Here is a 15,246-nt window from a genome sequence, read left to right on the forward strand (position 1 = left end):
TTTCACGGCGCAACTGGAGGCAGTCAGGGTCTTCGCGGGAGTTTTCTACAAGGAGCTACGTCACGCTGTAGCGTATGAATCATCGGTTCCACTAACATACGAGGTAGATTTCCCTGCAGCTCAGCTCGACATCTTGCAGGCGGAAAGGGTGTTCTGGCCTAATTGTCAACAAGAGGATTGCAGTTTAGCGGATGCGGTAGAAGTTTTGTATAATTCTACAAACGGAATTCTTCGCAACAGTCATGCTGCTTTCAACTCTTCAATTCGTTTGGGAACTCAAGCTTCACGAAAGACCAGAGCGATCGATGTTGTCGGCGATTTTCTTCATTTTTGTTGCGCAGTCGCGACGGATGGGGAACTTCATAAGCTGGAATTCAACGAAAAACATGTAGCTGATCACCTCAACGCATTCCAAGGGTTGGTTGCAGACGACCACAAAGATTTAATTCGGATTTCTCGCAACTTGAGGCAGTTTGCTGGAAATTTTTCTCAGCAATTTCACGATGCGTATAGCAAATTAACAGACAGTATGAGATTATTCGTACAACAGAATGTATCGGAGGAGAAAACACTGTTCACAAACCAGTTATTAATTTACATTTTTCACCTCTACTCACATGTAAATATTTTATCACGGCAGGAATTCATAAATACTGCGAAGGAACGCTGTGATAAAAAGCTTTTACCCTTTTCGCTGGTACACCCCAATTTATTACGTTCAGATCTCTTCAGATTGGAGAAAGGATATAAGTCGAAAGGACACCAGTTAGCTATACCTCTATCGGATTTGCAGCGATATTTTGATCTTCCACTTACGACTTGCGTGGTGAAGGAGAACTCCATGGTGCTTAGCTTAAAAGTACCGTTGGTCAGCATCGGCGGACAGTTTCAATTGCACAAGTATGTGAGGACACCTATGTATTTCGACGGCCAGATTTGTCAGCTTCAGCAGCAGGATTTCGTTTTGGCGCGGAGACAGGAGGACGGTGAGATTCAGGTAATCTCGGGAGATCATCTCTCTTCTTGTCGGGCACAGGACGATTTCTTATGCTATCTTCCGCGGCTGGTGCATGGAGGACATATGTCATCGAGATGTATGCATCACTTGTTTGCGGCGACAGAGCTGAAGGACATCCAACAATATTGCAGTTTAAGCTGTCGTCCAGCTAAGCAGGAGTTGGAGATCGTCGAATTTTCGCCTTCGGAGTATATCGTCGCGAATATACAGGCCAACACTACAGTCACTTGCGAGGGAGGTTCGTTTCATCATCTTCAACCTATTCCGGGAGCAATGTATGTGGTTTTACCCTGTCATTGCGAGATTTCGGTCGGCGGGAGAATAATGGTGAGAAAGACTTTTCCGTGTGACGCAAATGTTGATAAACAACCTCAGGTTCTCCATTACTTACCTTTGCATTGGGTTAAGTTTAATTCGTTAAAAATTGATGTTTTGCAACCGCATTTCAATCCTAATTTTGTTAATTTTAGCGAAATTTTAAAAACTGATATAGATATAAAGGTTCCGGAATTTACAGTTCAAGACGTAATATCGTCAGATATATTTCACAAAGTAGATCTTCCAAATTCTTGGGGAGATGTTGTAAATTCCTCTAGTTTTGTTTTTTATATATTATTTGGCTGGTTAGGGTTTTTAACTTTATTCTGTGCATATTTAGGCATCAAGTTGTATGTGTGTAAATTATCTGCTGTAACGGTAGCACAACCCAAGATACATATAATCGATAGTTAGGAGTTATATAGTTACTTTTTGATGGATTAACTGTTTTATTGTTTTTTTTCTTGACTATATAGTTATGAGTCATAATGTACTTATAAAGTTTTTTTTTCTCTTCTTCGATTTTTATTGCAGCTTTTGAAGTAGTTCAATGTTGATTCACAAATAAATTATTGTCAATTGAGATTTTCTTTTCATAATAAGTTGAATATTCATGTATATTAATGTGTATAATATTGAAAGTTAGTTTCATATATAATCAATGTTATTGTGCAGCATAGTTTCGTTTTGAATTTGATTTGAATGTTTGTAATTTAGTTTGAGTAACCTACCTTTCTATGTAAAAGTTTGATTTCAATGTATAGTAGCATTATCAAGTCAATCAGGCACACGTTTGTTTCCCGAGTATTTATTTTGTTTAATCATTATTATTTTTTTTTTTTTTTTTGTTCCCCTCTTGACTACAGACTCAGGGACGAGTCTTTCAGCGGGATGGGTGATGTGTCACCTGGTCATATGGGACATATATATGATTCATATATTTATCTCATATTGATCAGGATTTTAGAGTTTTATTTTACGAAAAGTTTAATGAACGGTGTTTCTGCCTTTGAACAGTTTTGTCATCGACAGAAAGATTGTTTATTTCACTTGTTATCAAAATTATTGTAGTTTCTCTTTTGTTTTTCATAACAAACGTGCTGGCTTGTGCGACGGATAAAAATATGTATTTGAAATGGCTTCATGTTTGGCATTGACTGAGTTATATATTAATACCCAAAATTTTACTAGTCGGTGTGTGAGCTCGTTCGTTAGGACTGTGAGTAAAGTCCGGCTGTTCTGGTGAAGGGGATAGATTTTGTTCTTGTTTTATAATACAGTTTTCCTGTCACAGTTCGGGCAGTTTAAAGAGAATTGTATTATTGAATAGGAAGGGATCTGAACCCACTTCATTAGATCAGTTTTTTTATTTATTTTTCATTAATAATTAACGTCGCGATTAACCAGTGGATGCCAAATTGGGGGCCATTATCAAAAAGGTAGGTGACTACTGAGTCATTGTTTTAATTTTTCCATAACCACAACAAATTTAATCTTCACTAGCAGCCAAGCGAGTAGCCCTTGAAATATTTATCTATTTATTGTTATTTCATAATTTCTAATTATAATTCTAATTTTGTACTAATAATTTATTGTTTTGTTTTAATTATCAAAACCAGTACGATCATTTCTTGTTTTCATTTCCCCACCTTTACATACTCGGTGTAGGCACATATTGCTTACATATTTGGTGGAGGTTTATCCTGCCGTCCATATCTTGTTTACATAATTGGTGGAGATCTTTCCCCCCCCCTTACAATAGTGTACAAGAATTCCTTTCAAACCTAAACTAGGTTGAACTACTTAGTGTTAGAATTATTATGTAATAACATGACTTGTCTTATACTCCATGACTGGAGTCTTTAGGACGTAATCTAAAAAAAAAAAAAATTTCTAAAAAGAAGCTATCTGTATCCATGTATAATAAATTAGCATCTGGATCATATTTTTTAATTTTATCATAATAAAATTGATACATTAATAATTTAGATAAATCTAAAACTGAAAATCCAATATAAATTGGTTTATCAAATTTAACCTTTTGTTTATGAAAATGTGTAGCAATACAATCATCATCAAATATTTTGAATCCTTTTAAATTAGATTTTTTAGAAAATTTGTATGACGATTCTTCATCACCTAATTTTATTTCTAATCTATTTCTCACATTCTCCATCGTCTTTCCAAATACACTGTTACACATAAGTTTATAAAAGTCCTTTTCAAAATCACTTTTACTTTTAGCTCTCATATTTGTATTAAAATTTATATATTCTTCCATAAAATTACTTTGTTTAAATTCTATAACTCTATTAATATTTTCTGAAATCATACCTTTCTCTAAATAATATTTTAAATTTCTAATGTGAACAACATAATTATTTTTATCATAAAGAGTTGTACATAATCTTTTATTATAATGTTCAGGAGCTAAAGGTAAATCTTTATGATTATCATGCAATTCTTCTGGATATTTTAAATCTACTTCAAAAATATATCCAACATCATCATCATTTTCATCATAATTTTTAATTATATCTTCCCATTCATCCAAATTTCTAATATCTGAATTTATAAATATTGTAAATCTTTATATGGTAATTTTTGTGATAAGGCCCAACCATATAAATTGTTCGCATCGATATAAAATAAATAATTTTGTTTTTATTTGGATTATAATTTTTTATATATTTATTATTTGCTTTAGAATATCTAGTTATACATTGTGAAATACCACCTCTAATTCCTTTTTCAATCATTAAATACATGTTATAATCATGTATTAAATCTAGTTCTATTTTTGTAAGTTTTAACATTGCATCCCATGCTAATGATGGAGCTATTAGATAATGAGCTGGATCTAATTTATAATTATTTATACAACAATCTCTAAAATTTTCAAATATATCAGCTAATAATAATACATCTTGTATATTATATAAATCAGAATAATTTCCTAAATTTTTATTTTTTTATTTATTCCATACCATTTTATAATGTAAATAATCTTTTGTATTTATACCTTCATGATTTAAACAACTATAAAACTAATCTTGTTCTAAAATTTTATTATATTCTAATTTTTCAAAATCATCAATAAACTCATATGGAAATATTCCTTTACCACTTAAAATATTAAAAATTTGATCTTCATCATTATCTTCTCTTTTAATAATCTCATTTGAAACTTTTCCATTTTTTATAAAATTATTTATATGCTTACAATCTTCTTTTTTTAGTGATTTTGCTAATTTTTCAATTGATTAAGCTATAAATCTGAATGTATCAACAAATGAAAATTTTATATTTTTTCTTGGTTTATTATCTTCACCAAATTCATAACAATAGCATGATTTGACTGAATAATTAATATATTTTTCATCAGTATTAGCTATAAGATCTACCTTTTTATATTTTTTAGATAACTCTCTTATATATAAATGAGTATCATATCCACTCATATTATGACAATGAATAGGTATAGTTTGTGGAAGTTTAAAATTCAAATTACAAATTGAATGAGCTGCACCTATATATTTTTCACTTAAATGGCAGTGATTTCTTACTTTTTCATAATTTATATCATCATTGAAAGGTTTTTCACAAATATGACAAATTTTAGTTTTTTGAAATTCTATTTCTTCATATTTAGTTAATTCCATTGGAATTTGATTTTCAGAATTATATTTGTATGCTATTTTTTTAGCTATTTTTTCTAAATTTTCAAATAAATATTCAGGAATTTCTTCTAATTCATCTTCATTTTTAGCTCTATAACAAATTGGTTTATAAAATATATTTTCTGCTCTATTAACTAAATAAATTGTAAAACAATATGGAATATGTTTTTGAATTTTAGTTGTAGAAGAATTATTTGGATTATTTTTACAATGATCAATTTTTTGTAATATACTTTCAAAATCTAAATAAATTACAAATGGATGTTTAATTTTTTTATTATAATTCTTAAAATAAACTGTTGATCCTTCTTGTGGCATAATAGGTTTAACCGCTTCATGATTTTTACAAATTTCTAAATGTTCATCTAATCTAATTTTTGAATGAAAATGTGTTAAACATCTTCTAGAAATAATTTTTTTATTTTTATGATTTGATATTTGTTTACTTATTGATCTACTCATATCAGTTATTAAACAATAATGAGAATTCTCATCTTTTTTTATATATAATAAATTAATTTCCAATTCATATTCATAAATTCCAGAAATTTGTAATGGTATAATTTTTTCATCATCTGTATCAATAGTATAAACATTAATTGACATTTTTGGATAATTTTGATAATTATTAAAAGTTCTTTTTTCAAAAACTCTAATATCTTTTAATGATATTGGAACTTCTAATCCTTTAAAAATATCATCATGAATGTATTTCATATACTGTGTAGTTCTATCTGGATGATGTGATTTATTTTCATTAAAAATATCAATTGCACATCTAATTGAATAAATAAAACAATAATTATCCTTATTTATAAAATCAATACATGCTTTTCTATTTTTTATTTTTTTCTGGTAAATCAATATATGATCCTGCATTTAATGAATTGTTTTTATTTAATTTTAAAATTAATTTATCACAACTAACTAATGACCATCCAGATCCTGCATCAGGTTGATGTTGTGATTCTCTTAAAATAGGTTTCTCAAATTGTTTATCAATAAATTCATTTATATCTAAAATATTAGCTGTTATTACTGGAAAAAATTTTATGGTTTTTTGAATTGTATTATCTGTTGGAGAATTTCTTTCATAAGTGCAACCTAGATTCAATTGACCTTTCATACTTTTATGAATTTTAAATTTTTCTTCAATTATTGATGTTAAATCTTTTCTACAAATTTCTAAATAATTTTAATATTATTACTTTTAGGAGAAACTTTAAGTATATATTTATTGAATAAATCATTCTTAGAATTTATATTTTTAATATCCACTATATAATTATTTGATAATTCATTTATATTTTTAGCTAATTCTTTTATTAAATATTTCTTTGATTTATTATTTGTTTTAATATTATTTTCTTCAGCTAATTTTTCAATATAATTTATATTTCTTAACCTTGAAATTTTTGGATATTTTTTAATTTTTTCCAATCTATTAATTAGTTGTTCTCAACTTGAATTATTTGAATTATTAACATCATATTTCTTTCCAATATCTTTAAGTTTTTCAAAATTTAGTATTTGATAATTATCTTTATTGATTTTAAAATCCTCTTTAATTTTTAATAATGCTTTTTCATTTAATCTATCATAATCATGAATATGATTCATTTCAGCCCATTTCTTTAATTCTAAGACTTTTTTATATTTTATAGATGAATTAACTTGATGCTTTTTAGATTTTAAATGTCTATTAAAATTAGAATTATTTGTAAAATTAACATCACAGATTTCACAATAGATTTTATTTTGATCACTCATGATTTTCAATTACTATTTATATGAGAAAAATTTAAGGTAGTTGAAAAAATTATTCTGTTATAATTTCTTGATAAATATTCTTTAAAAATTGTAACCGAACTAGGGGTTGGGGTGGTGCGGCAGAAAAACAAAGATGTCCGACAAATGCTTTTATTCTACGCCCTTCTCCTTCGGGGCACAAGGGTGGCCTTGCCAAATTCTCTTATCAACTAACCGCAAGAATAAAACTATCTCAACAGAATATAATTACTACAGGTTCTGAAACTCCAAAATCTATACTACTAATCTTGATGAAGATCAGAAATCTATAATGAGCACAATATTTTCATTCACAAGATTTGGTTGATTAAAATAAGAGAACAATTCTATCAGTGGTCAATACTTGTCCCAGAATCTACAAGACTATTCTACTAACTTCAAGGAATATCAAAATCTATAACTAACACCGTATTTTCATTCAATAATAGTTGGTTACTCGGATTAAAGAACAGAACTATAAGCTGTCAATCATTGTCCCAGAATCGACAAAATTATTCTACTAACTTCAAGGAATATCAAAATCTATAACTAACACCGTATTCTCATTCAATAATAATTAGTTACTCGGATTAAAGAACAGAACTATAAGCTGTCAATCATTGTCCCAGAATTGACAAAATTACCCTACTAACTTCAGGGACTATCAAAAAAGGAAATAAACTAAAATTACACAATAAGAGATTCAAATTTATAAATTCTCCAATAAGGATTCAAATGAAGTTAGAAATTAAATTAACCAACTCAAAGACAAAAACTAAAATCGAAATTAAACTAAAATTAAAATTGTTCAATAGCCTAAACAGATAACATATGAACTCTCCAATATAGATTCAATTTAAAATCGAAATTAAATTGTCAAAGTCAAAGAGAAAATCTAAAATTGAATGAATTGATAAAAATTTAAAATTTGTTCTATAATCTAATCCAGATGACAATAGCCACAGGTCATTTACTCTCTTTCTCTTTCCATTAGAAGCTAATCAGAATAATTATTCAAAATTCTTGTTATTTGTTAAACAAAACCAAAGGGAGCCCGCCCTAGTCTGCCTGCAGTTAAAAACAACTAATTTTGGACTGAATTCGATAATAGGAAAATGTTCGAGTTTTTTCACTCACCAATCGCCATCAATAGAAAAAGAATTGAAAACACCATTATGCTGTACGGATAGTCCAGTGGAACCCGTCCAGGCTGGATACGCTTGCTAACACTGTCCCTCGGCTACTGCGCCGTTTTTTAAAATTCTATTAGCAATGAGCTAATATTCTCTAGCCTGGGAAAAGTTTTCCCACTAGAATAAAAATCACGCCACTGTCAAGAGAGAGAAAGAGAGTACTAATTGTACTTGAGTTAGACAGAGACACTGTCTTGCGCTGTTGCTAATGCCAGGCGCTAAAATGCTGAGGCATCAGCCATTGTTAAAATCACCATCACTTTTTCATCAATAGGATTTCCACTCTATTACACTACCCTCCCCTTCAAATAAGAGGGTGGGTTTCACTTGGGGAGCTTTGCTCCGTCACTTTCACAAGCACTGGAGCCTTGCTGAATCTTGCCGCAAGTTGTCGGATCAGTACGGTATTTGCCTGCGTTCGTCGGCTCAGCTGTCGGGTTACAGTTACGTGTTCATGCTGAAGGTGGACAATCTCTGCGGTTTGTCCCTTCAGATGCTCTATGGTTCTCTCGAGGTGCTCCACATCCTCCTGCTCAGCTGTTCCAAACAGCATTCTCATTACTTTTCCTCCCAGGTTCATCAGGCCTCGACGAGGTCGTCCTGATGGTAATAAGTCCTTCAAGGCTTGCCCAGCCTCTTCCAGTTGAAGCCCTGAATTAATCAGGCGATTCAAAAACTCCTTATACACTTCTAACTCTGGTACTCTGACACTTGCCTTCATCCATGTAGCCTGAGCAGCCTCCACCTGGGCTCTCAGCTCCCCTATTCCTTGACAAATCTCGGTTGCATTAATTGATACTATTATTCGCCAATGGTCTCCAGTCAACAGCACACTCCCCTGTCGCACGAACCACACCCCTAAGTCCTTGGACTTATGATCAGATAGGGTTGGTTGTCCAATAAAAATAAAACCGTCATTACTCCTAGGTTCTCAGTTATTCTTCGGTTACTTACTCACTTTTTACTTTCTATCTTCAGTTTCTTGTCCAATCAAGCTATTACAGTCTGGGTTTCTTCTACAATATTCCCAACACTTCTCTGCCCACATCCCCAACAAGCACCCCCTACTCAGTTCAGAAGTGGCTTGCTGGTTCCTTAGGCAGTTAAGTTTGGGAGGGTACTCTGTTCCTCAATGGGTAGGGTGATCGTTGGGTCACCCTTTCTTCTTCTACTTCTTCTGGTTCATAGGTGACATCATTTGGGTCATCTACTGGTACATCTGGGCTGGGTAGATCAAAGATTTCTTCTTCTTCTGGGTCAGCATTATTTTCTCCCTCAACCTCCTCTGGCTGTGGTCTTGGATCTTCCTCATTGTCGGTCTCTTCCTCTGAATCTACTAGCAGTGGATAATCTTCCTCATTAGAGTCTTCTGGTTGAGGTACTTGGGAAGTTGTCAATTCTTCTTCTGGTTGAATTTGATCTTCTTGCTCCACCTCTCTTCCAGTAGCTTTCCCCTCCAGGCAGGGCTTCATCCGATTGATGTGAACTATCACTTGCCGACCATCTGGCAGGTTCAACATGTAGTTCACGTCAGAGATTTTCTTCTTTATTTGGTAGGGACCTCCCCAAGGATGATGCCATTTCTTTGCATCTCCTGGTCTTAGTGCTGGGTCATGTAAGTAGACCATTTCTCCCTCCCGAAAATTTCTAAGTTTTCTGTCTTTGTTAGTTGTCTGTAGTCTCCTCTCAGCAGATTTGCTGGAGTTTCTGAAGGCTTCACTAAATGCTTCTTGTAGCCGGTGCTTCAACTGTTTTACATGCTCTTCCACAGGGAGCCCCTTTAGATCATTTGGAGTGGGGAATTCCCCTGGTAAAATCATTTCTCTACCATGTTGCATGTAATGTGGTGAATAACCTGTTGATGCATGAGCCACACTTCGATAAGCCATGAGGGCATATGGGATCCACTGGTCCCAGTCGGTCCCATCTTTCTGCACAAAGTGTGCAATACTATCATTCAAGGTTCGATGAAGTCTTTCTAGGCGCCCATTTGCTTGGGGATGATATGCAGTGGTGCGCAGTTTATTGATTCCTAGAAGTTTACATGTGGATGTCAATAGTTCTGATAAGAAGTTTCTGCCCTGGTCAGTCAACAATCGATCTGGTACTCCATGTCGGGTGATAATGACTCTTACGAATGCCCTAGCCACAGTTTCTGCAGTCTGATTTGGCAAAGGAATACCCTCAGCATATCTGGTGAAATGGTCGATAAAGCTGAGAAAATATCTATTCCCAGAAGTACTAGTAGGTAATGGGCCAACAATATCTAGGCTGACCATTTCCATAGGTCTGGTTGGCTCGTAGGCTTTGACCAATGGTGCTGCCAGTGAGTTTGGGGTTTTTCGCAAGGCACAAGAGTGGCAACCATTCACGTAAGCCTTCACCTCATTGGCCATTCCCTGCCAATAGCATCGCTGCCTGACTCGCGCCAATGTGCGTTCCACCCCAGGATGACCTGCCCATGGGGCATCATGGTTGATCTCCAACACTTGCTTCCTGAGGGATCTTGGTATGGCCAATCTCCAGGAAGATTTATCAGGATCACCATTTGTCCACCAAATAATACCATCCTCAGTGGTCCCCTTTTTAGTCTTTACCAACTCTGTGCACCAGTCATCACTCTGCTGCTGGGTCTGTACTAACTCATCATCCAGTCCTTGTGTCACAACAGTAGTCATGATTCTCCTACTTAAGGCATCTGCATTTGAGTGGTGTTTTCCAGGTTTGTGTAACACTGTATAATCATATTCGGCCAGCCATAAGGCCCATCGGGTGAGTCTTGATGATGGATCCTTCAAGCTAAGCATCCAGCGGAGTGCTACGTGATCGGTTATCAAGGTGAATGTCCGACCCAACAAATAGCAGCGGAACTGCTGAGTAGCCCACACCACTGCCAGTAGTTCACGTTCTGTCACTGAATAATTTCTTTCAGCTGCATTCAGTTGCCGGCTAGCATAGGCTACCGGCTGTTCTCCCTTATCTGTCACTTGAGAAAGAACAGCTCCAATAGCTGTGCCAGATGCATCTGTGGCTAGTAAGAATGGTTGGCTGAAATCTGGGTATACCAACACCATGTCTGAGCACATTATATCCTTGAGCTGCTGAAACGCCTTTTCCTGCTCGGTATCCCAATGATATTTCACATCTGACTTGGTGAGAGAAGTAAGTGGTTTAACTAACTCGGCAAAACTGGGGACAAATCGGCGGTAATAGCCTGCAAGGCCCAGGAATCCCCGCACCTCTTGGACATTCTTTGGGGTTGGAAATTTCTTCACCGCATCAATTTTCCCTGGGTCAGGTTTGACGCCATCAGAGGTCACCACATGTCCCAAGTAGTTTACTTCTGGTTGAGCAAAATGACACTTCTCAATGTTCACCTTCAGGTTGGCTTTTTGTAGAATTGCGAAGACATTCTCCAGTCTTTCAGCATGTTGGGTGATTGTGTCACTGAGGATCACCACATCATCCAAGTAGACTAGACATTCTGATCCCTTGATCTTTGCTAGCAACTGGTCCATCATTCTTTGAAATGTTGCAGGCGCTCCAGTTAGGCCAAAGGCCATCCTCTCATATTGGAAATGTCCACCAACGGTGGTGAACCCAGTCTTCTCACGATCTTCTGGTGCAATCGGAATTTGATGATAGCCACTGTGTAAGTCAATAGTGGAGAAGTACTTGCACCTCCCCAAATTCTCCAAGGTTTCGTTGATTAATGGAAGAGGGTAAGCATCTGCTTTTGTTATCTCATTCAGCGCTCGGAAGTCAGTGCAAAATCGCCACTTTGCACTGCCATCCGTTGTTTTCTTCTTCACAAGCACCACTGGTGCCGACCATGGGCTGGTTGATGGAGAGATGATCCCTTTGTCAAGCATGTCTGCCAGATGCTCTTCTACAACAGGACGGAGATGATAGGGCACTCGATATGGTCGTTTGGCTATAGGTGCTGAGTCAGCTGTAGGGATGCGGTGTTGAACATTCACCTGACAACCATCTCTACCTGGCTCTCCAAATAGGTGTTGATACTTTTCCAGCACTACCTGAATCTGTTCTGCTTCTCCTCTTGGTAGGTGCTTGGTCTTTTCAACAAGGGTCTCTTGCAGTTTGCCACTAGTTTCTAGGGAGCTGATGGCATGTACTTGGAATGGTTCCACTTGATCATCCTCCATTTCTAGGAAATCTACTCTCCCCAAATGTTGCTGTTTATCTATCTGAATGGGAGCAGCTGTCAAGTTCATCACTCTCACAACAGTGTTGCCAGCCCTTGATACATTGAGGCTGCGACCAATGCGGATCCAAGTTGTGGTTGATTCAGGGGCTCTGTTACAAATAGTTGACCATCTGCCAAGTTTGTCTGTGCCTGGACTGCCATTTCTGAATAAGCTGGGATGGTGCGATTTTTGCTTGCAGAGATCCAGTTCATGTTGTCTTGGGTATCCTCCCTTAGTCTCCGTATTGTTGACACTTGAGGAGACTGCATATTGGTCCTCACTGGGTTAGGTCCCTGAACCAGAGCTTGAGTGGCAGCTCCCTTGATATTATTTGTGCCAATAACTGAGGTGGCAACCCCCGTGAAGGTAATGATCTGGCTCTTGGCATCAATCACTGCCCCCAATTTCTTTAAGACATCCCAGCCAATCAATCCATCTCCTGCTATGTCCACTGTAGCTATTACAAATTGATGGGTTACTTGCAAATTTGCCACCTTGCAAGTAACTTCTGGAGTGCCCAGGATGCCCAGAGCTGCGCCTGTAACTCCTCTAGCTCGAATACCTGCAGCCTTGATGGGAACCCCTGGAATTGCTTCTCTCAAAATACAAATCTCAGCTCCTGTGTCTACCAGCAAGCTTTTGGTCAGCCCCATTATTTCCACCTCCACCATTAGCCCACTATTGGTGGTGTTGATGCTGGGAATCCGCTTATATGGTGTTTCCGAGTCTACTGGCCGGGAAACGAGGTGGTTCCCGGCCCCTCCCCGTTTGGGGAACCAGTTCGCTGTTGGGTCTTGTCAGCTACCACTTGGTCTGCGGGTTGGGTCCGCCTCTGTGGGCAGTTGAACGACAGGTGATCCCTTTTTCCACAAACAAAGCAGAATCGACTACCACCTCTGGCATTGGTGTTGCGCTGCGCCAGTTGGTTATTGCTGGTTCGCCACTGGCCCTTGGGTTGGGTGCTTCTCCATCCATCACGATTGGAATTGTTGGACCTACATTCCCTTGCATAGTGTCCAGGTTTCCCGCAGGCAAAACAATTCTGTTTGCTAGCTGGTGGTACTCCAGCTTCCACTCGGGCTACTGCTGCAGCACAACCTGTTGCTCCTGGGTCAGTCTCCACCATGAAGATATTTGGGTGATTTGGTTTAGATGGTCCACTGACAATCCCCTCCATTCGCTCCCCAATCTTGATGGCTGCCTCCAGGTTGGCTGGTGGGTACAACTGTAGCATTGTTGCTGCTTGGCTCTTCAAACCTCGGATGAAGGATGTAAGGATGGTCTGGTCCATCTGTGTACGGGCCCAATCCCGCTGGCCAGGGGTGGTCTGTGGTGGTAGGGCCCGTTGCCCTAGCATCCTACATCTATCTGCAAAAGCTCTTGCCGTCTCGTCTGGTCGCTGGGTTGTCATCATCAGTTCGAGTAGATATTGTTGGGGATCTTGGGTTTGTCCAAATCTTTCTCTCAGGATGCGTTCCACCTCTGCAAATCCAACAGTTGGTTCAAACAGTTCTGGGTAGGAGTCGAGACATGCTGCTGCTGTTCCTGTCACCTTCAGTCGGCAAATTAGTTTTCTATCTGTCTCCTCCCAGTGGCCGGTTTCTGAAGCTAGCCTTACATTCCTCAAGAATTCCTCCACAGATGGCCCTGAAGCTTCGCCTGTGAATGGCTTTATCAGCGATTGTAGTGATAGGTCCTTTCTGACTCGGACTGGTCCTGATGCTTGCTGCTGTGGGGCACCTCCCTCTGTTTCCACTCTCTCCCTGAGAGAGCTGATGTCACTGGCCATTTGGTTTCGCTCTTCCATCAGTCGGGATATTCGTTGTTGTAGCTCCTGTACCTCGTCTGCATTTGTTGGCGCATCTGCCGAGTTTGTTGGCGTTTCTGGCGGATTCGTTGGCATTGTTGCAGCCACCCCACACCTGACACCAAATTATGTAACCGAACTAGGGGTTGGGGTGGTGCGGCAGAAAAACAAAGATGTCCGACAAATGCTTTTATTCTACGCCCTTCTCCTTCGGGGCACAAGGGTGGCCTTGCCAAATTCTCTTATCAACTAACCGCAAGAATAAAACTATCTCAACAGAATATAATTACTACAGGTTCTGAAACTCCAAAATTTATACTACTAATCTTGATGAAGATCAGAAATCTATAATGAGCACAATATTTTCATTCACAAGATTTGGTTGATTAAAATAAGAGAACAATTCTATCAGTGGTCAATACTTGTCCCAGAATCTACAAGACTATTCTACTAACTTCAATAAATATCAAAAATCTATAACTAACACCGTATTTTCATTCAATAATAGTTGGTTACTCGGATTAAAGAACAGAACTATAAGCTGTCAATCATTGTCCCAGAATCGACAAAATTATTCTACTAACTTCAAGGAATATCAAAATCTATAACTAACACCGTATTCTTATTCAATAATAATTAGTTACTCGGATTAAAGAACAGAACTATAAGCTGTCAATCATTGTCCCAGAATCGACAAAATTACCCTACTAACTTCAGGGACTATCAAAAAAGGAAATAAACTAAAATTACACAATAAGAGATTCAAATTTATAAATTCTCCAATAAGGATTCAAATGAAGTTAGAAATTAAATTAACCAACTCAAAGACAAAAACTAAAATCGAAATTAAACTAATATTACACAATCAAAGATTCAAATTATAAATTCTCCAATAAGGATTCAAATGGAGTTAGAAATTAAATTAACCAACTCAAAGACAAAAACTAAAATCGAAAATAAACTAAAATTAAAATTGTTCAATAGCCTAAACAGATAACATATGAACTCTCCAATATAGATTCAATTTAAAATCGAAATTAAATTGTCAAAAGTCAAAGAGAAAATCTAAAATTGAATAAATTGATAAAAAATTTAAAATTCGTTCTATAATCTAATCCAGATAACAATAGCCACAGGTCATTTACTCTCTTTCTCTTTCCATTAGAAGCTAATCAGAATAATTATTCAAAATTCTTGTTATTTGTTAAACAAAACCAAAGGGAGCCCGCCCTAG

This window comes from Nilaparvata lugens, chromosome Y, assembly GCF_014356525.2.
Source record: "Nilaparvata lugens isolate BPH chromosome Y, ASM1435652v1, whole genome shotgun sequence".
In the NCBI taxonomy this organism is placed as follows: Eukaryota; Metazoa; Arthropoda; class Insecta; order Hemiptera; family Delphacidae; genus Nilaparvata; species Nilaparvata lugens.